This window comes from Mercenaria mercenaria, chromosome 5, assembly GCF_021730395.1.
Source record: "Mercenaria mercenaria strain notata chromosome 5, MADL_Memer_1, whole genome shotgun sequence".
Taxonomy (NCBI): Eukaryota; Metazoa; Mollusca; class Bivalvia; order Venerida; family Veneridae; genus Mercenaria; species Mercenaria mercenaria.
In genome coordinates, this window is record NC_069365.1 from 53214515 (window position 1) to 53227169 (window position 12655).

At 34.2% G+C, this 12655-nt stretch overlaps 1 pseudogene; it reads right to left on the reverse strand.

Moving 5' to 3' along the window:
* Positions 1–12655, reverse strand: part of LOC128557328 (protein dachsous-like) — a 67788-nt pseudogene that overhangs the window by 11120 nt on the left and 44013 nt on the right.

Genomic DNA, 12655 nt, shown 5'->3' on the forward strand with positions numbered 1-12655 from the left:
TAAGCACAAACTATAAATCAATTAAAAATTTACCATGTTGGAAAGTTGTATAAAAATTTACCTTAGATGGCACCGGAGATGGAGATTTACCAGTGAAGGTTGACACAGAATCAAACTGTCCATTTGTTTCCATGGAGACACCAGTATCCTGATCTTCTTCCACAATAAAACTGACCTCTTTCTTTGCTTTCTTTGCGTATCCATTCTCCATATAAGCCTTTTCACTCGGATACAACATTTTATCTTGCGAACCTCTTGACGAACTTGACCTATTACTGTTTCTATGACCTTCCATAATTTTTTGTTCATCGTATGCTTTGGCATTGTATAAACTGTTTTTACTGTCTTTTCTTCTTATCATGCAAATTATTACAATGATAATAACGGAAAGTACGAAAGTGACGCACGATATAACGATAGCTATCAGGATATTTTGTCCCTTAGAGCCAACCACAGCATCTGCTACAGTGTCTGTATCAGCGAGGTAAAATGTCACATGCAAAGTTGCATGAGTTTCTTGTGGCTTAACACCATTATCTTTGATAGATAGAGTTAATTAATGTATACCGTTTGATATCACCTCGTGAAATACGTTTTGTTAGGTAAATTTCACCAGTCTCTGAATTAATATGAAACAAACCTTCACTATCCCCACTTCGAATACTGTACGAGAGACGTTTGTTTTCTTTATCATCATTGTCATCGGCCAAAACACTAGCAATTACAATATCAGGACCTGTATCATGAGCAACTGTAACAGTATCATTATCTCCATACGGAAATTCTACAATTGGTGCATTGTCATTTTGATCAAGCACAGTCACGAAAACTGGCACACTGCTGGTACGTGGAGGATTCCCGTGATCTGATGCAACAACGTTAAAATGGTAATAATCTCTGACTTCGCGATCTAAAACTTCAGTGGTTATTACGGTTCCATCGTCAAGAATCGCAAATGGAAACATAGCATACTTAGCGGGTATCATATACGAAACTTTTCCATTGTCGTCAAGGTCAGCATCCGTAGCAGTTACTGTTCCAAGACTATTACTGATGTTGGAATTCTCCAGTATAGACATGGCGTAACTGTCACCAATAAAAGCAGGAGAATTGTCATTTACATCTTTGACTTGTACAATAACCTGTGCAGTAGCGGAGCGCTTATTTTGGCCCTGATCTCGTGCAGTTACTATGAAATAGTACTCATCTTCAGTCTCCCTGTCAAACCTTTCCGCAGCTTTGATATGCCCGCCATCAGGATCAATTTCAAACATATTCGATTCTGCAAATGGTTCAATTTCATACACTATTTTTCCATTTAGATCAATGACACGGTCTGTGGCCTGGACTTTCTCAAAAACAGCACCAACAGAAATATATTCTCTAAAATATCTACAGTATAAATAGTCTTTGCAAATATTGGAGTATGATCATTTTCATCAGTAATTGTAACAATAAATGTGCGATTTGAAGACAATGGGGGTTGACCTTTATCGCTACAGTTTATTTCTACAGTATAAAAGGCCTGCAGTTCCCTATCAAACTCAACGGCACTTACAAGACTAAATGTATTTTGTGCAACTTCATTCGCCTTCATAATTGTAAAATTGGAATTAAGACACTCGCAGTCTGCCTCTCCGTTAGGACCCCTGTCCTCGTCCGAAACGATAACCAAGGCAACGTGTGTACCGATATTCAAATTCTCTTTTATGTTGATATTACTAGATGGACTCATCTGAATTACTGGACGATTATCATTTTTGTCCCTGATATTAATTGTTACGTTCGATTGGCTCTTTTTCATTGGATCCCCATGATCTTTGACTTCTATTAAAAAGATAAAAGGCCGACTTGCCGAATCAAGCATCTCTTTCACAAAAATGTTACCACTTGTCTCCTTGATACCAAAATACTGTCTTATATTTGAAGTTAAAACTGTATGCTGTAACAAAAGCAATAGCATAAAGTCCACAATCAATACTGTTGTTTTGTTTCATAACTGTTGGTATTTGAACCTTTAAAACGTCTTTATTTTGTCCATATATCTGTGAAAGTTGGATTTTTAAACCATTAGGAATTATTCGTTCAATGTTCCGGTCATTTCCTAAAGTATCCAATAAATAAACTATGTTTTCATGATACACAGATGCAACCCAGTGATCACTGTGGGTGTGATGTATCTGACAAGATGGCGACTGAACCGGTTCCATATGCACTTTTGTCAACCATCTGTTTTCTGTGTCATTAAAGATCGGAACCTTTTCAGTTAACTGAAGCCCGCCCACAGAATCTCCGACATGTTTTCTTAGTAATTTATTCACTGCTTCCATATGATTAGAATTTAGTTTTTTGTTGTTGATCAAATCTTCTTTATCAGTAATTGTTAAACCTAGGTCACTGAGCCACATTTCGGAATTTCCAGCTGCAGTGCCTTCAGATACACTGTCGTCTCGGCTCAGTTCTAATTCAATAAATTCATTGTCTTCATTTATATTAGATAAATTAGTCTCTAACCTCGGTATTTTGATATTATCTGATTCTTCAAACTTTAGTTTACGTTTTCTTAAAGTGGATTTAGGTGATTTCGATGTTGTTCGTTTCAGAATAGATTTCGGTGTAGATATTTCAAATCCGAGTTTCGCCTGCTGAACACTTTCTGAATTAGGCGTTGTTTGTGTCGTAAACATTTAAATGTTTATCTTAATCAATACTATGATATATATATATACATATATATATATATATATCCATGTTGTATTGTAAATTACCTTGATGAAGTTAAAGAATATGTTCTGTTCTGAACTGGTTAGCTACTATCCGCGCTCTTTTGGCGAAATTTTACCAATTATTTACAACTCATTGAAGTGATCAATTTTAAATTTTGTTCTTGTGTCAAATTCACGATGGTATGTGATTTTCTAGTAGGACTTGCATCAGTAAAGACATGTGTTCATGGACACGTGCGTACTAGTGCACATGCCCTGCACGTGCAAAATATGCTTTACTGGTCAAAACGCTTAATGCGGTTACGTTTGCCGTAAATCGACCAAAAGTAAAACAATAATTAGCTGCAGTACCTATTCCAATGTCAGATTGCGAAATTTCTTGTAAATGCAAGAATTAAAAAGTAAATTAGTAAACTTACCGAAAAGAATGGTGCTACATCATAAATAATATCCTGCTTAAGTATGTCACTAGTAGTATATCCAGGATATGAAAACACACTGAAATCATCCTCTGTCAAATATTCACTAAGATATTTGGCCTGGCTATGTCCTATCACTAAAGCCATGGTGTGAGTGATGCAAGTTTCAATAATATTAACACACAAGAAATAACACAAAATAATACTGAACAATATTGAACAATAAACACTATAGTAAGCAACCAATATTCGCAAAAGAAGCACTTTTTGTAAATTGGTAAAGAGAATGTAGATAGCACTGAAAATGTTTATATATGTTATATGTTACTCATTTCTTTTACTCATTTCTTTAAATTGGTGTTGGAATTCTATACTTAAGCAAAATGATTATTATAAGATCAAAGACATAAAAAAAAACAAGAAAAAAAAAACAACAGAACAATAACAAATCGGCATTTAGGTCTTTTATTGAGATATACTTTTGGTATAATTACGCTTTCATGCATTCTCGCAAACCAGATGTCTACCATGGTACCCCGGTTCGTCTCGGGTACCATGTCGAAGATCTGATGAATGAGAATGGCTTTCGTTTCGGGTACCATGTCGAAGATCTGATGAATGAGAATGGCTTTCATGTAATTACTCATTTATTACAATTTAACGGTTGAACTCGAATGATCAATCACACATGTATACATTTTTGATTAACTTAAAAAACTGTGACTGTCAGTAGCAGATTAAAGGATATCATAATTATAGGATAACATTTTAATAAAAAGGTGAGAACAAACAAAACGATTGATTTAATCATTGTGTGAAAACGGACGGGGAAGATTAAAGATGGTGCGCTTTCTAACAAAAAATCACAAACATTTTCCGTTTCATCCCCTTGTATAGAAGACAATTATAATTTTTGTATGAAACAAACAAATAATTATAGTGTATTCCTAGATTATCGGTCCATGTGCTGTCTAAATTGATTTTACCATTTTTGAAATATGAAGCGCATTACTTGTCCGTATGATTGCCTCGCTCACTTCATTGTTGTCTATGATTAAATAATGCTAAAAAAAAGAAATATTAGAGATTTTATTTCATTTAAGTAAGTTAAATACTCTTTTGTATAAATGATATATACGCAGTTTACTTTTGCAAGTAATTTATATAACGTCTGATTAATGTAATTCACGCATAATTTTTAAAAAATTTAAAAGAAAAAACAAGAAAGAAACAAAAAAAAAAATACAGCGGTGCTTAATTATAAAGTAGATTAATTACAATTTCATTATTATTTCACATTATTAATGGTAATACAACTTGAATTTATAAATGCTTTTATTGATTTCTTAACTTTAACGAATTAAACACATTGAACACTCAAATACTTTTCTTTTTTAATGTATATTTTAGATAATATAAAATCAACCCAGCGTATTTTCTGTTTAAATTATGTCAGTTTTGCGCTATTTTACAAGTCATTTCCAATTAATACTGTTTTATTAATACTTGAAAGACAACAATAATAATAATTCTTTGTTGTCAGTGTTTCCTAAAAACCTTCTATTTCTATATCGTCAGCATTTTCTTAATCGCCTCTATATACATATCGTCAGCATTTTCCTTCTTTGTGTATATTGTCAGCACAGCGCGTCAGCATTTTAGCCTGTGCCCACAATAGGAGGTAGGTATTGTGGGTATGTTGCGGATTAATTTTTTCACCGACCTTGACATTGGTAGAAACAGCTGACTGGCATTTCACTAGGAACTGCATAACACCATGTTTTCTTTTTGTTTTTCATTTGCAGACACATGGAACTAAAGAGAAAAGGTAGTCTACCAGAGATTGATGTTTTAGAAATATTTTTTACAGAGCTTTGTTTGTAGTTCATTTTATATGAAATATATAGGCAATTTTTTTTGTTTCAAGTTGTAAAAAATCTTTACAGTGGTGTCAGATTGGAAAGATAAAAGCAAGAACTTGGTGTTTTATCTTGTGGTACATCAATTGCTCCAACAATAAAATTCACATAAATTACAAATTGTACATGCAAAATTGGACAATAAAATTGCAATAAAAATTTAATTGAAAAAATATTTATGCATTAATCTCAATAACAAAAGATACGATTAACACGTAACTACTTTTCTCATATTTTCTAATGTTAAAATTCATGAAAGAAATAACTGACTAAACTTGTAATAAATAATATATTCAAATTCCCTTTTATGTTGATATTACTAGATGGACTCTTTATGTTGATATTACTAGATGGACTACTAGATGGACTCTTTATGTTGATATTACTAGATGGACTCATCTGAATTACTGGATCATATTCATCAGTAATTGTAACATTAAATGTGAGATTTGAAGACAATGGGGGTTGACCTTTATCGCTACAGTTTATTTCTACAGTATAAAAGGCCTGCAGTTCCCTATCAAACTCAACGGCACTTACAAGACTAAATGTATTTTGTGCAACTTCATTCGCCTTCATAATTGTAAAATTGGAATTAAGACACTCGCAGTCTGCCTCTCCGCTAAGACCCCTGTCCTCATCCGAAACGATAACCAAGGCAACGTGTGTACCGATATTCAAATTCTCTTTTATGTTGATATTACTAGGTGGACTCATCTCAATTACTGGACGATTCTCATTTTTGTCCCTGATATTAATTGTTACTTTCGCTTGGCTCTTTTTCATTGGATCCCCATGATCTTTGACTTCTATGAAAAAGATAAAAGGCCGACTTGCCGAATCAAGCATCTTTTTCACAAAAATGTTACCACTTGTCTCCTTGATACCAAAATACTGTCTTATATTTGAAGTTACAGAGTCTGCGAAATAGTAAGCCAGTCTACTGTTTTCACCTATATCTCTATCTATGGCAGAGACTGTGATTACCACAGTATCCATTTCAACATCTTCATCAATAGTAGCATTGTACTCTGCTGGCTGAAAAATTGGTCGGTTGTCATTCTTATCGGTGACATTGATATTCACAGTTAAAGTTCCAGTAAAGGGTGGCGTGCCCCCATCCACTGCCTTTACATATAACGTGTAGTTATGTGTGGATTCCCTGTCAAGACTTAAATTCAGTATGAGATTCAAGGTCGATGACCCGTCCAGATTTTGCTGCTTTTCGAGTTCGAAGTCAGTTCGCGACGGTTCTAGTATATATTCTTGGATCGCATTGATGCCGGAATCTAAATCAATAGCCGGTGTCAGAGTGTAGCTTGTCCGAATCGCGGTTCCCTCTTGGATGTATAGATTCTTTACCGATTCCGAAAATGTTGGAATATTATCATTTATATCCTTTACTGTGACATTAATGTTAACAAATTCAGTGACTGTGCCAGAATTACCAAAAAGTATCACTCTCATTTTACATACTTCACTTTGCTGGCAGACTTCCTCACGATCAACTTTTTGCTTCAAATAAAAATCAGAAGTTGCTGGACTGAAGTCAAAATAATCCGAGTAGTCTACATCACCTGACTTCAAGATGTTATAGTTTGCACTTTCTAAATTGCCACCAAATATTTCGGTTTCATTTGCTCCTAATTTTGCTGCAATGTTTCCCAGAAAGACATTTCCTGTGATTTCTTCCTCTGTTTCGAAGGTAATAGTCACAATTCCTTTCACTGACTTAAGCACTATCCCGAAGAAAAACAAATAAAGTAAACAATTAGACATCATCTTGCTGCTTTAGGTTACTGTGCTAGTTGACTATGTCTGAACGAATCATTTTTTGAAATTTCACCCTACTCTTCCAATGTATTATACTCTTTGCTTTTTCAGTTTACGCTAACTGGTGGTTAAATCCCTTTGTACTATAACGTGCCTTCGTCCTGTGATTCCGTCTTACTGTTGCCTCTTACGTCCTTACTTCAAAATCTGAAACGAGACAAGAAAGTATGATCAGAGTCGAAACTTATTTTCGGAGTAAATCAATTCTTTACAAAACAAGGTTTTAACGTGATCCTTTAATCTGATCACGGATAAATGTAACACTTTATACCTTATAATATGAACAGCATATCCCCGCAGAGATCAACTACAATATTTTTGTCATACAAGCAAATCCCTTGATAAGTCAACCTACCTATTTTTAATCCATATTTATAATTTTCTAATGTCCCAGCTTGAGACTTAGTTTGCGCATGAAAAACATAAAAATGACTAACATCTCTACTCGATTTTTTTTTTCGCCCACCATAAATTTGTCACAGATCTTTTCTGCCATACTCCAGAATGTTAAAAAAAAAAATGAGGAAAAAAAATTTTGCAATCTTATAAAACACATTATCAGAAATTTACTCATAAAATAATATGCCAAAATAACATGCAAATATCAACTCGCAAATCAAAAATGGCGCAGTCTATGACACCTTAATGGCCAACATCTTTTTCGATTCAGATTCTAAAAATGCAAATGTTATTATTTTGTATAAATTCGTATATGGCAATTGAATTGCCATGGAAAAGTGATAAATATCTTCACAAGTATATCCCAAATGTACCATTTACAGTCATTTTGTATTTATTTCAAGAGTATTAATATTATAAACTTAACGCATAAAATGGTACGAAGATATATAAAAACAAGAGGACCATGATGGTCCTGAATCGCTCACCTATCCCCACATGACCCAGCGTTGAACTGAGTATGACGTCGTTATTTCTATTATTTGACAAAGTGACCTAGTTTTTGAGCACATGTGACCTAGATATCATCAAGATAAAAAATTCTGACCAATTTTCATGAAGATCCATTGAAAAATATGACCTCTAGAGAGGTCACAAGGTTTTTCTATTATTTGACCTAATGACCTAGTTTTTGAAGGCACGTGACCCACTTTTAAACTTGACCTAGATATCATCCAGGTGAACATTCTCATCAATTTTCATGAAGATCTCGTGAAAAGTATGGCCTCTAGAGAGGTCACAAGGTTTTTCTATTTTTCGACCTACTGACCTAGTTTAGTTTTTGACCGCACATGATCCAGTTACGAAATCGACCTAGATATCATCAAGTTGAAAATTCTCACCAATTTTCATGAAGATCCATTGAGAAATATGGCCTCTAGAGACATCACAAGGTTTTTCTATTTTTAGACCTACTGACCTAGATTTTGACCGCACGTAACCCTGTTTCGAACTTGACCTAGATATCATCAAGATGAACATTCTGACCAATTTTCATGGAGATCTGTTGAAAAATATGGCCTCTAGAGAGGTCACAAGGTTTTTCTATTTTTAGATCTACTGACCTAGTTACTGACCACACGTGCCCCAGTTTCAAATCTGACTTAGCTATCATCAAGGTGAACATTCTGACCAATTTTCATAAAGATCCCATGAAAAGTATGGCCTCTAGAAGGTCACAAAGTTTTTCTATTTTCAGACCTACCTGATCCAATAGTTTTTGCGATTCACGTAAACCCAGTCTTGTATCTCAATTACCTTTTGACACCCATTTTACTACTCACTTACTAGTTTGGTAAACATTCTGACCAATTTTCATGAAGATCTCATGAAAATATGGCCTCTAGAGAGGTCACAAGGTTTTTTTTTTATTCTATTTTCTAGACCGTTATGACCATCATAGGTTTTTGATTTTGGTCAGGAACCTTGGACCCAAGTTTCAAAATCTATGACTTAGAATATCTCCTATCACAAGGTGAACATTCTGACCAATTTTCATAAAGATCCCATGAAAAATATGGCCTCTAGAGAGGTCACAATGTTTTTCTATTTTCAGACCTACTCACCTAGTTTTTGATCGCACGTGACCCAGTTTCAAACTTGACCCAGATATCATCAAGATGAACATTCTAACCAATTTTCATGAAGATCCATTGAGAAATATGGCCTCTAGAGAGGTCACAAGGTTTTTCTATTTTTAGACCTACTGACCTAGTTTTTGACCCCTCCTGACCCAGTTTCAAACTTTACTTAGATATCATTAAGGTGAACATTCTGACCAATTTTCATGAAGATCTCGTGAAAAATATGGCCTCTAGAGAGGTCACAAGGTTTTTCTATTTTTATATCTACTGACCTAGTTTTTGACTCCACGTGACCCAGTTTCTAAATTGACCTAGATATCATCAAGTTGAACATTCTGACCAACTTTCATGAAGATCCATTGAGAAATATCGCCTCTAGAGAGGTCACAAGGTTTTTCTATTTTTAGACCTACTGACCTAGTTTTTGACGGGACGTGACCATTTCGACCTCGACTTTAGAATCATCAAGGTGAACATTCTGACCAATTTTCATGAAGTCTCATGAAAAATATGGCCTCTAGAGAGGTCACAAGGTTTTTCTATTTTTAGATCTACTGACCTAGTTTTATGACTCCATTAACTCAGTTTCAAATTGACCTAGATATCATTCAAAATTGAACATTCTGACCAATTTTCATGAAGATCCATTGAGAAATATGGCCTCTAGAGAGGTCACAAGGTTTTTCTATTTTTAGATCTACTGTCCTAGTTTTTGACCGCACGTGACCCAGTTTCGAACTTGACCTAGATATCATCAAGATGAACATTCTGACCGACTTTCATAAAGATCCCATGAAAAATGTGACCTCTAGAGTGGTCACAAGCAAAAGTTTACGCACGCACGCACGGACGCACGGACGACGGACGACGGACGCCACGCGATGACAAAAGCTCACCTTGTCACTTTGTGACAGGTGAGCTAAAAAAATCAGTAAGAAAATGTAAACGAACTTTGGTTTCGGATATTAAAACAAATTTATTTTTCGAATTTCTTATCAAAAACAGTTAAATCAAATGTTTAATAATACAGGAAGGCTTTTTCCGACAGCTATATTAGACGTATTTGTCAAGATAAGGCCGTTTAAGGTAGCGTACAAGTTGAAAATGATCGGCTGAGTACTTAAAACTTTCACAACAACACAATTTACAATATTTAAAGTAGGTGTTGGAACCCATTTTTCTATGTAAGTTGCACATTTCCTTGCTATATAGCCACAAAGTCCTGAATTGTCCACACTTGAAAACACTTTAAATAACATTTTACAACCTTTTGAAAATGACTGTGAATTTATAACCCAAAACCTAACTAAATATAAAGATAAAACTTCATTTTCATACTAAGATATCATGCACAAATAGTGTTCACAACGTGAAAAGTCTTTCAAAATTAAAACGCTTTATTTCCCCCCTCAAAAATTGCATCCAAAAATTATTTTAAATTTTAAAAATATTAATAAAATCTGGGATATATCACCGGTTATTCACAGATATTAGTAATGCAGAAACAAATTCTGTATTAATAATTATGAACACTGAGAAGACAAATTAAGCAATAAAATTTTATCCAAAAAAACAATGTTTGAAAAAAACGGAGGTATCAAATTAAATGTGGAACTTTTGGACAGTTGGTAGAAGTTTTATACTTGAGCATAACGATATTACAGGTACTAATTAAAATCTTCATAGGACATTGCCATTTCCTTGCCAAACACTTCAGACTGTACACATACATCACCAGTCCGCAAACTTTATAAAGATTGTATTCCGCACCTGTAACGATTTTCAAATATGACCAAACAGTATAAAAAATATCCAATTAAAACAAATTTAACCACTGTCCACTAAAACATTAACCCCCGTTATTTCATTTGTGAATAGATCATTTTGATTTTAAATGGTTCTGAAGTGAGGAAAAAACACTTCAAGACTTGTTACCCGGAGAATGTAATTTGTAACATTCTTGTTGACACTTGTAGTCAGCAGTCGTTCCAAATATGGTCATAATTAAAGTGACCCCTTACTGTGACCCCTTAAGTCCCAAGTCATTATGCCGATAGCCCCCATACGGTGAAATTTGACCAAGTATTATATAATTAACAAAATCTCTGATCGGTTTTAAAACCACAATCATTGCTAATAAAATCAGCTGCACTGAATTCTCAATAAAACCTTTTTTAACCCTTACTCTGCTGAATTTCTATAATGAACTTGTCCATCTTTCAATTTGGATAGTACCATTCACTGTTAAAAGGGGTGCTTACCAAAAAGATACTGACAGAATGGCAAACAGTGCAGACCATGATCAGCCTGCACGGATGTGCAGGCTGATCTTGGTCTGAACTGGTCTCTGAGGCAGAATCCATTGCCACCAGCAGGCTAAACGTTAAATGACACATCCAGAGAGCACATACCTCTCTATAAAGGCTGATAAGTTAAAATTCTTTGTAAATAAACCTCTATGCTGCAGCCATACTTCTAAATCATCAAACACATTTCAGTCCATTATAGAGAGGTAGAGCTGTATGTAACAAATGTATGGTAAAGCATTGACATGCCAAAGAGCGAAACTTGATCATGTGTCAAAATAAACGACATGATGTAATTATCATATCTTTTTGCAATTTTCATTTCTGCATCGATGAGTTTTTTTTAATCATATCTTATTTTCAACAAATTATATAGCCATTTTTTGTCTAGTGTCATAAAACTGAGATGGTGCTTCCATTTTTTAGTATATTAAGCTGAAATTTGCATTTTTTCAAGGTCATTAATAAAATGTGACATGTGTTCATGGAATAACCAAAGAAAATACATTTTACAGGACTTTCCATTTCGTATATGACTACATTATACTCCCTCTTCTTTCGATACTTCGGAATTATAATATTTTTCAAGATTTAAGAACTTATCAAAACTGAGACTGATTATAAAAAGCATTATTGGAATAAGGTCAGTAATTCGGTTGTAAGCTTCCGTGGTGTAGTCGAAAATAGTGCCTATATATAAATAGTTCAATTTTTTTCTTGGGTAAAATGCAAATTCTATATGAGCTGAAGCATTTATTCTGCACATGTTATTAATTCACTCATCTGTGGATATTAGAAACATATTTACAATGTTTTGTGATGTTTTGTTTGAAAACAGGAAGCCACAATAGGAGGTAGGTATTGTGGGTATGTTGCGGATTAATTTTTTCACCGACCTTGACATTGGTAGAAACAGCTGACTGGCATTTCACTAGGAACTACATAACACCATGTTTTCTTTTTGTTTTTCATTTGCAAACACATGGAACTAAAGAGAAAAGGTAGTCTACCAGAGATTGATGTTTTAGAAATATTTTTTACAGAGCTTTGTTTGTAGTTCATTTTATATGAAATATATAGGCAATTTTTTTACTGACCTTTGACCTATAAGAAAGGGAGACTATTGTGTAAACATTAAAATCTGTCGTCTGTTTTCAGTTTATTTGAAAGAATTAATTGAAACATGGCAAATAATGAGTTTTTAGCAGTATTAAAAGCTAGATTAGATGAAAAATTAGAAGATTATGGCCTTTTGGGCTGTAAGCGGTGGACCGGCGTTGTCTGTGGCACTAAATGGCCTCGTTATGGAAAGATGAGGGCAAAATTTCCACAAGATGCTCATTCTAAATATTATTATGTACACAGACTGGCATATATGATAGATAAAAAACATAATAGAACTAGAAAATA